Consider the following 17,749-nt stretch of genomic DNA (forward strand, 5'->3'; position numbering starts at 1 on the left):
TAATAGGTATATGTAGTTATAATTCAATGATCACGAATACAAGAAATTACAAAGAGCGAGATGATTGCCTGGGGCCTAGGGCCCTAGGGTAATCTCTACTATTCAACCCTATAGGGATCTACTTCCCCATTTCGAAGTTGAAAATACTCGTAATAACGTATCTATTGCTTTATCAAGTATACCTATAGGTAAGGTATGGATATAGTGTAGGTATTGTTTTAGTAGACGGCCGATTTTTCTTTCTAACAGGTCAATCCCATCAGATTATGTTTTCCTGTCCACGCGGCCGCGGCGTCCTATAGGTAAGGTATGGATATAATGTGGGTATTGTTTTAGTAGACGGCCGATTTTTCTTTCTAACAGGTCAATCCCATCAGATTATGTTTTCCTGTCCACGCGGCCGCGGCCTCTTTTATCCCAAAAACTTTCCTTAACTACCATTATACCCACAAGCAAAACCTCGGCTATCCAACTTAAACTCAGGCTTTCCACCATCATCATACCCACAAGTAAAACCGAGCCTAAACTGAGGCTGAATTTAACTGAACTGAAGAGAGCTGCTAGAAGTGAAAGAACACTGTCTTTGAGAAGAATATCTATAGGTATCTATGTATGTTCACCACTCTAGAAATCCTGGATATTTTTTAGAGAGCCCCAGCAGCTTTGTTTTGCTCCATTCATAATACGAGGCACGAGTCCCTACATACGAGGTACCTACATACTCAAGTCTACGTATAAATGTACGTATACCAGAAGAGTATCAAAAGAAGGCGACAAATTCTGCTGAGTCCAATTTTCCCAGAGAGCCCCAGCAGCTTTGTTTTGCTCCATTCATAACCTACATACTCAAGTCTACGTATAAATGTACGTATACCAGAAGAGTATCAAAAGAAGGCGACAAATTCTGCTGAGTCCAATTTTCCCCGGTTTCAAGTGAAGAGGGATTTTTTTTACTAGCATCACTGCTCGCCCCATCAGGAGAGTGTGTTTTTACGAGACTCTTGTGAGGACATTCTGGAAAAAGGTTGGACGAGAGGGAAGGGAGACCGAGGTATGCATGAGGGTTGTTTTTTTTTATATAAATTTAATAAAGTTAATGTATTCAGTTTAGTAAAAGTCCGTCCGAATAGAGAGACACTCGTCGGCGCCTTTCCGTCTCTGATGAAAATTGAGTGACGTCCGATTGGGATTTTTTTTAAAGAGGTTTGACAGAGAGAACTGTGTTATTCATAATACGAGGCACGAGTCCCTACATACTTTACGAGGTACCTACATACTCAAGTCTACGTATAAATGTACGTGTAGGTAGGTATGTACCGAACTACTCCATCCTTAGGCCATACACGGAGCTGATGAATAGGAAGGAAACTGAATCTATACGGTTAGGGGGTAACCATACTGACATGGAAACTACCTAAAATATATTTATCTCGGCATATTTGGACAGCATTAAGCAGAATAAAATAAAATAAAAAAATATATCCCATCCATACCCCGATTCCCCATATGAATCTACTCTGAACAGTGCATTTCCCAAGCAGAAGAGTATCAAAAGAAGGCGACAAATTCTGCTGAGTCCAATTTTCCCCGGTTTCAAGTGAAGAGGGATTTTTTTACTAGCATCACTGCTCGCCCCATCAGGAGAGTGTGTTTTTACGAGACTCTTGTGAGGACATTCTGGAAAAAGGTTGGACAAGAGGGAAGGGAGACCGAGGTATGCATGAGGGTTGTTTTTTTTTTTATATATATAAATTTAATAAAGTTAATGTATTCAGTTTAGTAAAAGTCCGTCCGAATAGAGAGCCACTCGTCGGCGCCTTTCCGTCTCTGATGAAAATTGAGTGACGTCCGATTGGGATTTTTTTAAGAGGTTTGACAGAGAGAGAACTGTGACTGCTAAAGTCTTATCGTCCCGTAAGCGAAGAGAGAAGGAAAGACTATAAAAGAAAAGACAGCCGTTCCGAAAACAAACCTCGTCAAGGGCAAGTCCACATTGACTGCCTTTCGCCTAGCCTCTTGAACCATGTAATAACCTAGTAACCAACATTGGGGCTTCAGGCTATTTATTTGTATTTGGATGTTTTCGCTATTCATTTTAGGCACACTAGGTATAATAAATTTCGATGGATAATATCTAATAATTTTAGATACGGTTGGGGGACATTCGGTATGCCAATACGGACTGCTTAAACACGGCTAACCCGCTCTTGAAATTATTAGAAGTAATAATCAAAATATTGAATTAAAGTTCCTTCTAGAGCTCAAGGGGGGATTAATAATTTTATTATTAAATGGAAGCACAAACCATGGCGACATATTGATGGGTTGCATTGGAGAGGACTTGAAGACAAAATCCTGCACACTATGTCGCGTCACAAGTGCTGGCAATATTTTTGCACCAAAATATTATTCCAAACTATCCGAAAAACGGGCCACTCAAGTGTCTCTGAAAAAGCTCAACTTAAGTGTTGAGAAAACTGGTCCAAGCTTATCCTTTATTTTTGTCCTTTTTCCATGTCCTTATCCTTTCTGTTCCAGACCGAAAGGGACTCAAAGTGAAGGAGAGAGAAAAAAGTGCTGAGTTTCGGTATAATAAAAAGTCCCTCACTTGAGAGGGTTCGGAGGGAAGTTTATGAGTAATGTAAACAGAATGGGCGTCCTTTTTCCATGTCCTTATCCTTTCTGTTCCAGACCGAAAGGGACTCAAAGTGAAGGAGAGGGAAAAAAGTGCTGAGTTTCGGTATAATAAAAAGTCCCTCACTTGAGAGGGTTCGGAGGGAAGTTTATGAGTAATGTAAACAGAATGGGACCAAACAATAGGTTCCTAATATCTATTTATATTGTGACTTTTATTTCATTTTGACCAATTGTTCGGCGTGGTAAAGAATATAATATGTATTTAATTCGGGATGCAATAGTCTTACACACTGGACTCCGCACACAGGAATTTCGTCAGAAAAGACCTTAATTCAATGTAATAGGTATATGTAGTTATAATTCAATGATCACGAATATAAGAAATTACAAAGAGCGAGATGATTGCCTAGGGCCTAGGGTAATCTCTACTATTCAACCCTATAGGGATCTACTTCCCCATTTCGAAGTTGAAAATAATAACGTATCTATTGCTTTATCAAGTATACCTATAGGTAAGGTATGGATATAATGTAGGTATTGTTTTAGTAGACGGCCGATTTTTCTTTCTAACAGGTCAATCCCATCAGATTATGTTTTCCTGTCCACGCGGCCGCGGCCTCTTTTATCCCAAACACTTTCCTTAACTACCATTATACCCACAAGCAAAACCTCGGCTATCCAACCTAAACTCAGGCTTTCCACCATCATCATACCCACAAGTAAAACCGAGCCTAAACTGAGGCTGAATTTAACTGAACTGAAGAGAGCTGCTAGCTATCCAACCTAAAATTAGGTTTTTCACCATCATCATACCCACAAGTAAAACCGAGCCTAAACTGAGGCTGAATTTAACTGAACTGAAGAGAACTGCTAAAGAGAACATAACATGGCGTATGCTTTTCCACGAGAGTGTGCTAATTTTCAATTAGGATATAGCACAAGAGCATACTTCTGCGAATTTAACTGAACTGAAGAGACCTGCTAAAGAGAACATAACATGGCGTATGCTTTTCCACGAGAGTGTGCTAATTGCTTTTCCATCATACCCACAAGTAAAACCTCGGCTATCCAGCCTAATCTGAGGCTTTCCACCATCATCATACCCACAAGTAAAACCTCGGCTATCCAAGCTAACCTGAGGCTGAATTTAACTGAACTGAAGAGACCTGCTAAAGAGAACATAACATGGCGTATGCTTTTCCACGAGAGTGTGCTAATTTTCAATTAGGATATAGCACAAGAGCATACTTCTGCTTCGCCATAATTACATATTACGAGGGCTGTGTAGGGGAGGTTGAGTGGAAGAGAATTTCTATTTCGTGATGCTGGGAGCATGTAGGTTTTTCCTGCCTTTTTCTCTCTCTCTCTCTCTCTCTCTCTCTCTCCCATAACATTGTTTTCTAAAGTATTAAGCCTTTGCAGTTTTTTCCTGTCTATTTTTTTTCTCCTCTCTTTTTAAAAATGTAATATACATAATTATTATGCTTTGTATTATGATATATTTTACCGGGTGAGATGGCTCTTTTAGGATAGCATGAAATTGAAATTATTATAATGAGCTTTCCAGAAGTGAAAGAACACTGTCTTTGAGAAGAATATCTATAGGTATCTATGTATGTTCACCACTCTAGAAATCCTGGATATTTTTTAGAGAGCCCCAGCAGCTTTGTTTTGCTCCATTCATAATACGAGGCACGAGTCCCTACATACGAGGTACCTACATACTCAAGTCTACGTATAAATGTACGTATACCAGAAGAGTATCAAAAGAAGGCGACAAATTCTGCTGAGTCCAATTTTCCCCGGTTTCAAGTGAAGAGGGATTTTTTTTACTAGCATCACTGCTCGCCCCATCAGGAGAGTGTGTTTTTACGAGACTCTTGTGAGGACATTCTGGAAAAAGGTTGGACGAGAGGGAAGGGAGACCGAGGTATGCATGAGGGTTGTTTTTTTTTTATATATAAATTTAATAAAGTTAATGTATTCAGTTTAGTAAAAGTCCGTCCGAATAGAGAGACACTCGTCGGCGCCTTTCCGTCTCTGATGAAAATTGAGTGACGTCCGATTGGGATTTTTTTTAAAGAGGTTTGACAGAGAGAACTGTGACTGCTAAAGTCTTATCGTCCCGTAAGCGAAGAGAGAAGGAAAGACAGGATAGATAACCAAATAACCAACATTGGGGCTTCAGGCTATTTGTATTTGGATGTTTTCGCTATTCATTTTAGGGACACTAGGTACCTATAATAAATTTCGATGGATAATATCTAATAATTTTAGATACGGTTGGGGGACATTCGGTGTGCCAATACGGACTGCTTATACACGGCTAACCCGCTCTTGAAATTATTATAAGTAATAATCAAAATATTGAATTAAAGTTCCTTCTAGAGCTCGAGGGGGATTAATAATTTTATTATTAAATGGAAGCACAAACCATGGCGACATATTGATTTAAAAAGTTCAGTTAACGGGACGTAATTTTGGTTGCAAAAACTCTGTATTTTCTCCTGCCCTAGAAAAGTTGCCCTTGTCCATTTCTACCTCAAAAATATTTGCGCATGTTCTTCGACAATGTGTATAACCGGCAATACTTGTGATTTGATTTATAATTTCATACAGAAAATCATAATAATAATATTATTATTACCCATCATATCATGAATTAATTATTTAATTAACATACATGTATGTACCTATACGTAGTGTAATTATAATGATATCCTACAGGATTTGCTACTGCTGTAAGCTATTGCAACTCTGCAGGGATGTTCTGCTGGATATAGGTATTAACCAAATTTCCTTTTGACCATTGATTTTATTTTTGAATTCTGAAATACATTACAATATAGGTAGCTATATACAGTTGGACAATAGATTTACCAAGGCCGTGTTAAGGACACCTTTCTGCAGCTATACCTACCTAAAAGTTAGGTGACAAAGCTGCATACTTAAAAGCTTAAAAGGGACTTTTGAGGTCGAATAGAATAAGCAAGGTAAAGAATTCTTTTCTATTTATGTATTCTATTTAATTTTTTTTTCTATTTAATAACAATACCTAGTAGAGAACAAAATGTGGAAGTAAAAAAAGGGGGGAAAGAAAGATATACAGAAAATCATAATAATATTATTATTACCCATCATATCATGAATTAATTATTTAATTAACATACATGTATGTATACGTAGTGTAATTATAATGATATCCTGCAGGATTTGCTACTGCTGTAAGCTACTGCAACTCTGCAGGGATGTTCTGCTGGATACATATATTAACCAAATTTCCTTTTGACCATTGATTTTATTTTTTTGAATTCTGAAATACATTACAATATAGGTAGCTATATAAAGTTGGACAATACATTTAACAAGGTCGTGTTAAGGACACCATTCTGCAGCTATACCTACCTAAAAGTTAGGTGACAAAGCTGCATACTTATATAAAAGCTTAAAAGGAACTTTTGAGGTCGAATAGAATAAACAAGGTAAAGAATTCTATTCTATTTATGTATTCTATTTAATTTTTTTTCTATTTAATAACAATACCTAGTAGAGAACAAAATGTGGAAGTAAAAAAAGGGGGGAAAGAAAGAACAACACAATTTCCTCTCTCTTTCTTTACCTTTTTCACCACATTTAATTAACATGAATATTAATTACATTTTTTTAAAGAGGAAAAAATCCTTTGTACCTACTAACTGAGAGGTTTTACAAATAATTATAACAGTGCTCTCTCTCTATCTCCCTCCCTCTCTCGCTCTCTCTTGCTCCCTCTCTCACTCCTTCCTAAATAGATTAACTCTTTGTCACCTAACCATTAGGAATTAATTAAAAAGTGAGGTGTTAGAGAGTTTTTTTTCTCATTTATTTGATGTTTTTCAGTTATCTAGAAAAATCTTCAAAAAATGAGATTGCCTCCTTGCCTTGGATCATCTTGCCTTTTTGGCTGGTCAACCAGTTCCACAATTTGTATGAATGCCTGGTAATTAAGTGAGTATGCAATGTGCTACGCAAGATAAATTAGTGGAGATGCTTCTCTTACTTTTGTTTGAACAACTTAAAGTTCATCATACTCGTATTTGGGAGGTAGGACTCACCTCTGAATTATTTACCATTAATTACACATGTGTGAAACTTACACCTCAAAAGAAGCTAGTAATTTATAATTAGATTTAGACACTTACGATTTGATCCCAGATGACAATCCATGGTTTTTGATATCTATTCTGTAACAGAGATAAAAGAGAATTTTTTTTAAAGAAATTAGGTTGGTACTAAGCATAAAGAAATACCTACATAAATCGTGAAGAAAAATAAATAAATAAACAAATAAAATTACTGAGGGAATATTTGAAGAAATTAGGTTGGTACTAAGCATAAAGAAATACCTACATAAATCGTGAAGAAAAATAAATAAATAAAATTACTGAGGGTCCTGAATAAAATTAAACAAATAAAAAAAGTACCTATACCTACCTATCAAAATAAAATATGGAATACGTTGAGAAAATTTTCGTACAACAAACACATAATAATACAATATTTGTAAAAGAAACAAGAAGTTAAAAGAAAATAATACTAACAATCTTACAGCTAATTCACATATTATGTAAGTAACATACATAATTTACATAGTATGTGGATATTTGAAGAAATTAGGTTGGTACTAAGCATAAAGAAATACCTACATAAATCGTGAAGAAAAATAAATAAATAAACAAATAAAATTACTGAGGGTCCTGAATAAAATTAAACAAATAAAAAAAGTACCTATACCTACCTATCAAAATAAAATATGGAATAGGTACGTTGAGAAAATTTTCGTACAACAAACACATAATTATACAATATTTGTAAAAGGAACAAGAAGTTAAAAGAAAATAATACTAACAATCTTACAGCTAATTCACATATTATGTAAGTAACATACATAATTTACATAGTATGTGTGATTATGTACCTATACCTACACCCTTGTTCTGTAATCAATGCAAATAGCGCAGCCTGTTTCAAAAGTTTAGAAGGGTTTTTACTGTATGAGAATTTGACCTTTTTTTTTTTTACCCGATTGATATGAACAGACTTTTAAGGTCGTGATTATTATGTATAGAGGGGCTATGAGATATAAAGGGCTCCTATCTCTTTAGTTTGCTGCACCGGGACAGGCATGCCCACACTTAACCCTATACATAACCATGACCTCGAAGTATTTTGTGCAGCCTGTTTCAAAAGTTTAGAAGGGTTTTTACTGTATGAGAATTTGACCTTTTTTTTACCCGATTGATATGAAAGATTTATTCAGACTTTTAAGGTCGTAATTATTATGTATAGAGGGGCTATGATATATGAAGGGCTCCTATCTCTTTAGTTTGCTGCACCGGGACAGGCATGCCCACACTTAACCCTATACATAACCATGACCTCGAAGTATACAGCCTGTTTCAAAAGTTTAGAAGGGTTTTTACTGTATGAGAATTTGACCTTTTTTTTACCGGATTGATATGAAAGATTTATTCAAACTTTTAAGGTCGTGATTATTATGTATAGAGGGGCTATGAGATATGAAGGGCTCCTATCTCTTTAGTTTGCTGCACCGGGACAGGCATGCCCACACTTAACCCTATACATAACCATGACCTCGAAGTATTTTGTATGACCATTCAATAGATGAGGTTCCAATTTTGCAGATGAACAGAAAGCCGACTACCAACTTGGGTCGCGGAGAAACCATTGACTTCTAAGAAGTGAGAAATTCGTTCAGTGCTTAGCTATGGCTGGATTTCAGGGATAAACTATACGACTATACCTCTGTACATAACGTGAAGATTATTTTGTTCAAAGGAGGTTAGGTAGCTACTTCACAGGAAAAATAATTTAGTATAATAGGTATTTACTGTTGTTTCTCATTTTCGTTCATTTTTTTAGGCGGGCCTTCGCGGGCCGCGGGTTGGACAAGCCTGAACTATAGGTACCTCTGTACATAACGTGAAGATTATTTTGTTCAAAGGAGGTTAGGTAGCTACTTCACAGGAAAAATAATATGTCGCGCCATTAGGTAGGTACATAAAACGTTTGTACATAAATACGGCAACATCTTGCAGTTCTTATGAAAAGCATATTATAGTGTTATAGGTATGAATAACTTCTCGCTCTTCGTACAAAGAAGTTCTGGAAACGTATACTGGGTATTCCATAGGCTCCATAAAACCGAAATACCGAAAAGAAAGACCACAATGTAAGTGAAATTAAAACAGAATATACCGAGACAATGAATACGCCAAATTGACAATCGGAAATCAAAAACGACATTAATAGGGACTAAAATTTCCAAAATTGAGTATAGGAGTCAACCATTCAACCCTTTCAAAGCAATTAACACACATAAGGTACAAAATGTTCAATACAGAAATGATACAGAACACGTGTATGTACACAAAGAAAAGAGGAAAACCTCGACAATATTGAACTCCTTTTTTTAATACCTAGGTTCTAATACGTTCCTTTTTTTCCCCCATCATCAATATCAAATACCCAATTTCAATGTTTACTTACTCTGAAATACCGACATTACCACTCCTTTCTCTCCTTCTCCTTCTCCTCCTCCTTCTCCTTCTCCTCCTTCCCCTACCTACTTCTCTTGTATCTCTTCGGAATGCTGATTGTGTGAGAATGAGTATAATATGAGATGAGGTTCCAATTTTGCAGATTAACAGAAAGCCGACTACCAGCTTGGGCCTCGGAGAAAACATTGCCTTCTAAGAAGTGAGAAATTCGTTCAGTGCTTAGCTACGGCTGGGTTTCCGGGATAAACTATACGACTATACCTCTGTACATAACGTGAAGATTATTTTGTTCAAAGGAGGTTAGGTAGCTACTTCACAGGAAAAATAATATGTCGCGCCATTAGGTAGGTACATAAAACGTTTGTACATAAATACGGCAACATCTTGCAGTTCTTATGAAAAGCATATTATAGTGTTATAGGTATGAATAACTTCTCGCTCTTCGTACAAAGAAGTTCTGGAAACGTATACTGGGTATTCCATAGGCTCCATAAAACCGAAATACCGAAAAGAAAGACCACAATGTAAGTGAAATTAAAACAGAATATACCGAGACAATGAATACGCCAAATTGACAATCGGAAATCAAAAACGACATTAATAGGGACTAAAATTTCCAAAATTGAGTATAGGAGTCAACCATTCAACCCTTTCAAAGCAATTAACACACATAAGGTACAAAATGTTCAATACAGAAATGACACAGAACACGTGTATGTACACAAAGAAAAGAGGAAAACCTCGACAATATTGAACTCCTTTTTTTAATACCTAGGTTCTAATACGTTCCTTTTTTTCCCCCATCATCAATATCAAATACCCAATTTCAATGTTTACTTACTCTGAAATACCGACATTACCACTCCTTTCTCTCCTTCTCCTTCTCCTCCTCCTTCTCCTTCTCCTCCTTCCCCTACCTACTTCTCTTGTATCTCTTCGGAATGCTGATTGTGTGAGAATGAGTATAATATGATCGAGTTTTTATGTACTTTGTATTTTTTCTTCCCTGCGTACCTATAGGACTATGATGGTGGTAGGTATACAAAAGGTACAAAAGCTTTCGCCAGGTAAGCACCAATCAGAGCTCAGACCGTTTCGAGGGAAAATCCTGATACAGCAGATTTCCCCGACCCATAATGGAGGTGATTTTCTCATCACATGATGGGGTTCACGGTGAAAAAAGTCCTTTTGCGTAAAATGGAGGTGAAACTACAATGTACAAAAGGGAAGCACTGTTTGTAAGCATTGCAAGTTTGTTATGTGCATCTCGGTCATTGGTTTCTCTAAATAGGTATGTATTTGGTTTAGAAAGTTGTATGTTCCTGTAAATTCTCGTACTCGATGCAGGGACATATTTGGGTTAAAAGGTTGTACGAAAATCAATGTTTATTTTTAAACTAAATGAGGGCTTCAAATGACATCTGATTTCGTTGGAAATAGGTTAGGTATGTCCTTATGTAGCTTTGTAGGAATTGTAGGTATGTTGTATTCTTACGTAGGTTTATATCAATGTTAAATTTTACTTTTCACTATTATTACTTTTATGTTTTCCTGCTTCGTTGTTAGGGCTTGAAGTAGAGGACTCTCCCTACTCCCTCTCTCCCCCCCTCTCTCTCTTTCTCTCCTCCTCACTAAAGCGTCTTTGTAATAATACGAAATAGCCTCCAGTCAACTTGCTTTTGCTTTCATATTCTCTTTCTCTCTTTTACTTCTTCAGAGTTTGCCATTATCATTTCTTTCTTTTCTCGTCCCCTTTCTGTTGTATCAATCTTCATTATTTACTTCAAGTTCTCATTAGTTCTGTCCGTCAGTGGCACTTCTTTACAAAGTACTATTCCTAAGTAATCTTCAATGAATATTGGTCCAAGTACAGGGTTTGAGCCCTCATCGAGGCAGACGGAGACAGAATACTCGTAACTTTTCTGTTTAAAATTTTAAACCTTCAAAAAACATAAAATAGACAGAATAATACTCGTATACAATACAAACGTCACAAACATAACAAATAACGTTTGCCATACTGGAAAACGCGTTTCATGAACAAAATCTCAGTTTCAATTTGAGGGATTATCGTAACTTTTCTGTTTAAAATTTTAAACCCTTAAAAAAGATAAAATAGACAGAATAATACTCGTATACAAACGTCACAAACATAACAAATAACGTTTGCCATACTGGAAAACTGGAAAACGCGTTTCATGAACAAAATCTCAGTTTCAATTTGAGGGATTTCTTTTAATTTTGAGGAGCACCAAAAGCTCGGCTCAAGGCCGAAGGTACGTGCTGTACTCAAATTTAAACAAAATACTATGGACATTTTCCCCCAAAGTTCAGAAGATTTCTGGATGAAAATAGGGATAAGGAAAGTAAGTGCAACACAATTCAGGATAGAAGAGATTTCAAAATTACTTACAGGGAGGGTAAGAGTTCCGCTCCAAGAATTTAGAAGAATATTATACGGACGCGACGACCCAATTATTTTTTAAAAAAGGTTCAAAACTTAATTAAACAATACAGATGAGTGTTGTAAATTAATGAAGAAAAATTCACGCAGAAAAGGGAAGTAGGAAGGATAGTACAAAAGAAATTGCTTCCAGGTCCCAGGCTATATTATACCTACGGGTTTTATTTAACAGGATAGAAAAGAGATCCCGTCTTTTTTCTTTCTTGATAGGAAGCTGTAAGAAAAAATTCATTATTATATTAGATAAGGACTACGACATAGTCATTGTTTCTGGTATTTTATCTAAAAAAACACCTTAGAACAATTAAATTCAAAGCGGTATTTTAAAAATCCCTCTTCAAATTAAATACCTAGATAGGCTATTAAGCAAAATTCCCGACATTCTCTTGTTTTGGGTGCATTCAGGACAAACTCAGTGTAACGGTAACTCTAGGGAGGGCACAGGACTGTAAAGGATGCCCTTATTTTGGTGACTTTTCTTTGGAGCAAATGGGTCTGGCACTGAGGTGAAACTTGGTTTGTGAAATAGAAATACTGGGGGGTCTTACTTAGTCGGTGGTCGGATTATAACTAAAGTTGGTTCGGCGTACTCCGTCGGTTCTCGTTGTATCCCCGACCCATAATGGAGGTGATTTTCTCATCACATGATGGGATTCACGGTGAAAAAAGTCCTTTTGCGTAAAATGGAGGTGAAACTACAATGTACAAAAGGGAAGCACTGTTTGTAAGCATCGCAAGTTTGTGTAAAATGGAGGTGAAACTACAATGTACAAAAAGGGAAGCACTGTTTGTAAGCATCGCAAGTTTGGTATGTGGAATCTCGGTCATTGGTTTCTCTAAATATGTATTTGGGTTAGAAAGTTGTATGTTTCTGTAAATTCTCGTACTCCATGCAGGGACATATTTGGGTTAAAAGGTTGTACGAAAATCAATGTTTATTTTTAAACTAAATGACGGCTTCAAATGACATCTGATTTCGTTGGAAATAGGTTAGATATGTCCTTATGTAGCTTTGTAGGAATTGTTGGTATGTTGTATTCTTACGTAGGTTTATATCAATGTTAAATTTTACTTTTCACTATTATTACTTTTATGTTTTCCTGCTTCGTTGTTATTGTTATGTGGAATCTCGGTCATTGGTTTCTCTAAATATGTATTTGGGTTAGAAAGTTGTATGTTTCTGTAAATTCTCGTACTCGATGCAGGGACATATTTGGGTTAAAAGGTTGTACGAAAATCAATGTTTATTTTTAAACTAAATGACGGCTTGCAAGTTTGTTATGTGCATCTCGGTCATTGGTTTCTCTAAATAGGTATGTATTTGGTTTAGAAAGTTGTATGTTCCTGTAAATTCTCGTACTCGATGCAGGGACATATTTGGGTTAAAAGGTTGTACGAAAATCAATGTTTATTTTTAAACTAAATAAGGGCTTCAAATGACATCTGATTTTGTTGGAAATAGGTTAGGTATGTCCTTATGTAGCTTTGTAGGAATTGTTGGTATGTTGTATTCTTACGTAGGTATCAATGTTAAATTTTACTTTTCACTATTATTTACTTTTATGTTTTCCTGCTTCGTTGTTAGGGCTTGAAGTAGAGGACTCTCCCTACTCCCTCTCTCCCCCCCTCCCTCTCTTTCTCTCCTCCTCACTAAAGCGTCTTTGTAATAATACGAAATAGCCTCCAGTCAACTTTCTTTTGCTTTCATATTCTCTTTCTCTCTTTTACTTCTTCAGAGTTTGCCATTATCATTTCTTTCTTTTATCATCCCCTTTCTGTTGTGTCTATCTTCATTATTTACTTCAAGTTCTCATTAGTTCTGTCCGTCAGTGGCACTTCTTTACAAAGTACTATTCCTAAGTAATCTTCAATGAATATTGGTCCAAGTACAGGGTTTGAGTCCTCATCGAGGCAGACGGAGACAGAATACTCATAACTTTTCTGTTTAAAATTTTAAACCTTCAAAAAACATAAAATAGACAGAATAATACTCGTATACAAACGTCACAAACATAACAAATAACGTTTGCCATACTGGAAAACGCGTTTCATGAACAAAATCTCAGTTTCAATTTGAGGGATTTTATTAGATGTTTTTCAGTTATCTAGAAAAATCTTCAAAAAATGAGATTGCCTCCTTGCCTTGGATCACCTTGCCTTTTTGGCTGGTCAACCAGTTCCATAATTTGTATGAATGCCTGGTAATTAAGTGAGTATGCAATGTGCTACGCAAGATAAATTAGTGGAGATGCTTCTCTTACTTTTGTTTGAAGCTCAAGGCCGAAGGTACGTGCTGTACTCAAATTTAAATAAAATACTATGGACATTTTCCCCACAAAGTTCAGAAGATTTCTGGATGAAAATAGGGATAGGGAAAGTAAGTGCAACACAATTCAGGATAGAAGAGATTTCAAAATTACTTACAGGGAGGGTAAGAGTTCCGCTCCAAGAATTTAGAAGAATATTATACGGACGCGACGACCCAATTATTTTTTAAAAAAGGTTCAAAACTTAATTAAACAATACAGATGAGTGCGCGAAATAGTCTTTTGATCCTATTACTTACCTTTTATTCCGCATTAACCCTCCGCATAGGACCATAATATGTAATATAGTATCATCTCATTAAACTCCGAGTAATACCCTGGCCCGTCTGGTGTTCTGTTTCATAGCACGCCACAAAGGGGATGCTGGTACCGAAGACATGCTACGTACGTGAGGTGCATGTCTTCATTTGTGCTGTATGCGCGAAATAGTCTTTTTATCCTATTACTTACCTTTTATTCCGCATTAACCCTCCGCATATGACCATAATATGTATAGTATCATCTCATTAAACTCCGAGTAATACCTTGGCCCGTCCGGTGTTCTGTTTCATAGCACGCCACAAAGGGGATGCTGGTACCGAAGACATGCTACGTACGTGAGGTGCATGTCTTCATTTGTGCTGTCTGGCCCGTCTGGTGTTCTGTTTCATAGCATGCCACAAAGGGGATGCTGGTACCGAAGACATGCTACGTACGTGAGGTGCATGTCTTCATTTGTGCTGTCGCCGTAGCATGACTTCAGTGACATGGAAGTAATTCTATTACCCGTGTATGCTTTTTTGTCCTAGTTGCCTTCTTTATAATACAGCCTTCCCCCCTCCACCATTGCTCTTCTCTCCTGCCTCCTATTGTCCAATCACTACTCTCCCCTTCTTCTAGCAAACTTAATCTCTGTTTTTTCTATCTGCTTCTTTCACACTGTATTGATAATATTAATAGGTAAACCACCTCTTTAAATGAAAATGTCAAGTTGTCTTACCGTCTCTAATAATTGACAAGCTTTAGGTTATGTTAAGTCCATTCCTAATCTGACACTTCCTAATTTGACAGACACAACACAAGATAACCAACTACTAACTATTTTAATATGTTTTGTGCTCTTCATATAGGAGAAACGCAGCCACAGTTGGTAATGTATTCACTTTTGAAATTTTGACGTAGTTCAGCGCCCAATAACATAGTGCTTGTTTCTAGCACAGTGTGAAAGTTTTCCCATCTCGCAGGTGCATGTATAACCTTACTGATGAAACTTGTATGAAACTTCCAAAACCCTCTATGGATGAGTACAACAGACATGTTACAGCTTTAATTTGAGTACATCATTTTAATATGTTTTGTGCTCTTCATATAGAAGAAACGCAGCCATAGTTGGTAATGTATTCACTTTTGAAATTTTGACGTAGTTCAGCTCCCAGTAACATAGTGCTTGTTTCTAGCACAGTGTGAAAGTTTTCCCCATCTCGCAGGTGCATGTAACCTTACTGATGAAACTTGTATGAAACTTCCAAAACCCTCTATGGATGAGTACAACAGACATGTTACAGCTTTAATTTGAGTACATGCACTGTATTTGTGATTTATGTCAACGGATTGATCGAGTTGGAGGGATGTGGATTCTGAAAGGAGATCAGTAGAAACCTAGAAACGCCATTGATTAGTGGATTAGTTTCGCAAATTAGTTGATTATTTTTATTCTTGAAATGGTTTTAGTACACTTTTTCTTCATTAACGCTAACCAGAATGCATTCTAGTTCAAAATGATGAAAATTACCAATACGGAAATCTAATGATCCAAAAAGTAATACCCAGCAAAATAATAATAATAATAATAATAATAATAATAGCTTCTACACCCACGCAAAAAAGATTGACCTGCCACAATATCTCGTCCACAAAATTCAAAAATCTGTCCTACTTGAGAACTGTCGCCTGCTAAGAAGATTCCTCTCACATTAACTTCACATCAAAGCAACAACATCATGAACAACAATTATGTTTGCTATTAATAGCCCATAATTGAAACTTACCATGTACCATATTATATGAGAAATAAAGTTCAATAATAAAATAATTGCTACTCATCTGCATAGTAGGTACTTAGGTACCTAATGCAATTTTATAGTTTGGTTCTAATCTCGAAATTTTTCCATTCTATACCTACCAGGTATATGCTACTGTAGGTACGAATATTTCTCCATACCTAATATACGCCACAGTAGGTACATACAGGTACCTACACCTTTAAATTAATAAGCATCATAGGGAAAGGCCATTGGACGAGTCATATACCTAGCAGTGACAGTATAAATCGTATAATGTAAAATATATGTGCAGTAGGTACATACAGGTACCTACACCTATAAATTAATAAGCATCATAGGGAAAGGCTATTGGACGAGTCATGTACCTAGCAGTGACAGTATAAATCGTATAATGTAAAATATACCAATGTATCTCTGCTTTTGTAATGTCATAATAATACGTCCGTAGCAACAATGACAGACCCAACAGGAATAACAAAAGCAATAATAAAACAATAAAACATTGTAATACAATAACATTATACATTGTCCAGCCCAGCCTGAAGGTCAAAGCTGAAGCTAGGCCTTTTGTATAGTCATAAAAGTGGGGAAACATGTATGGAAAAAGAGGTATACGAGTACCTACTACCTACGCGTAATATTACGGTACATCAATATAAGTAGGTACATAATTACCTATACCTATACCAACTAGGTAATCTAGGTATTATAATAAATTCGTTGTTTTATAGACAAAGAAGTATTTGATGAAATGCACTGATGCAGTTGCAAAACCTGGTCAAATTAAGACACGTAGGTACTTGCTTTGCAACCACACAAAATATTGTTTGATCGATTGTTTTCAATGCATTCTTGATCCAAACCTTAAAGGTTGTATAGTCATAAAAGTGGGGAAACATGTATGGAAAAAGAGGTATACGAGTACCTACTACCTACGCGTAATATTATGGTACGTCAATATAAGTAGGTACATAATTACCTATACCTATACCAACTAGGTAATCTAGGTATTATAATAAATTCCTTGTTTTGTAGACAAAGAAGTATTTGATGAAATGCACTGATGCAGTTGCAAAACCTGGTCAAAATAAGACACGTATGTAGGTACTTGCTTTGCAACCATCACACAAAATATTGTTTGATCGATTGTTTTCAATGCATTCTTGATCCAAACCTTAGAGGTTACCTACGGAGGTCAAATAAATTCAAATCTCAATAAAAAGATAACGAAAATCTATGGTAACCTAAGTATACAAAAGCCTCAGATACCTACTCAAGATAATAAAACAAAAGGTTAGAACGTAAATATTTTACATTATACGATTTATACTGTCACTGCTAGGTATATGACTCGTCCAATGGCCTTTCCCTATGATGCTTATTAATTTATAGGTGTACCTGTATGTACCTACTGTGGCGTATATTAGGTATGGAGAAATATTCGTACCTACAGTAGCATATACCTGAAAGCAGAGATACATAGGTATATTTTACATTATACGATTTATACTGTCACTGCTAGGTATATGACTCGTCCAATGGCCTTTCCCTATGATGGTTATTAATTTATAGGTGTACCTGTATGTACCTACTGTGGCGTATATTAGGTATGGAGAAATATTCGTACCTACAGTAGCATATACCTGTTCTTGTATGTACCTACGTAGGTACTATTTGCCCAATTTATGAAAAGCCCTTCACCTCTTCATCTGACCACGA

The 17,749-nt window shown here is 36.3% G+C and overlaps 5 long non-coding RNA genes across 5 annotated transcripts; 4 read left to right on the forward strand and 1 right to left on the reverse strand.

Moving 5' to 3' along the window:
- The first annotated feature begins 806 nt into the window (after nt 1-806).
- LOC113470823 lies at nt 807-5,038 on the forward strand. The gene is made up of 2 exons (XR_003393739.1): nt 807-1,203; nt 4,723-5,038. It is a non-coding gene; the product is annotated as an uncharacterized LOC113470823 (long non-coding RNA).
- On the reverse strand, nt 2,809-3,652 carry LOC113470822. Its single transcript, XR_003393738.1, has 2 exons — nt 3,616-3,652; nt 2,809-3,404 (listed from the first exon to the last, which is right to left on the reverse strand). It is a non-coding gene; the product is annotated as an uncharacterized LOC113470822 (long non-coding RNA).
- Nucleotides 5,039-8,364: 3,326 nt separating the features above from the next.
- On the forward strand, nt 8,365-9,263 carry LOC113470824. The gene is made up of 2 exons (XR_003393740.1): nt 8,365-8,478; nt 8,645-9,263. It is a non-coding gene; the product is annotated as an uncharacterized LOC113470824 (long non-coding RNA).
- Nucleotides 9,264-14,411: 5,148 nt separating this feature from the next.
- Nucleotides 14,412-14,870, forward strand: LOC113470826. Its single transcript, XR_003393742.1, has 2 exons — nt 14,412-14,589; nt 14,689-14,870. It is a non-coding gene; the product is annotated as an uncharacterized LOC113470826 (long non-coding RNA).
- Nucleotides 14,871-16,325: 1,455 nt separating this feature from the next.
- LOC113470825 lies at nt 16,326-17,263 on the forward strand. Its single transcript, XR_003393741.1, has 2 exons — nt 16,326-16,900; nt 17,212-17,263. It is a non-coding gene; the product is annotated as an uncharacterized LOC113470825 (long non-coding RNA).
- Nucleotides 17,264-17,749: the final 486 nt, after the last annotated feature.

This window comes from Diaphorina citri, unplaced genomic scaffold, assembly GCF_000475195.1.
Source record: "Diaphorina citri unplaced genomic scaffold, Diaci psyllid genome assembly version 1.1 scaffold1855, whole genome shotgun sequence".
In the NCBI taxonomy this organism is placed as follows: Eukaryota; Metazoa; Arthropoda; class Insecta; order Hemiptera; family Psyllidae; genus Diaphorina; species Diaphorina citri.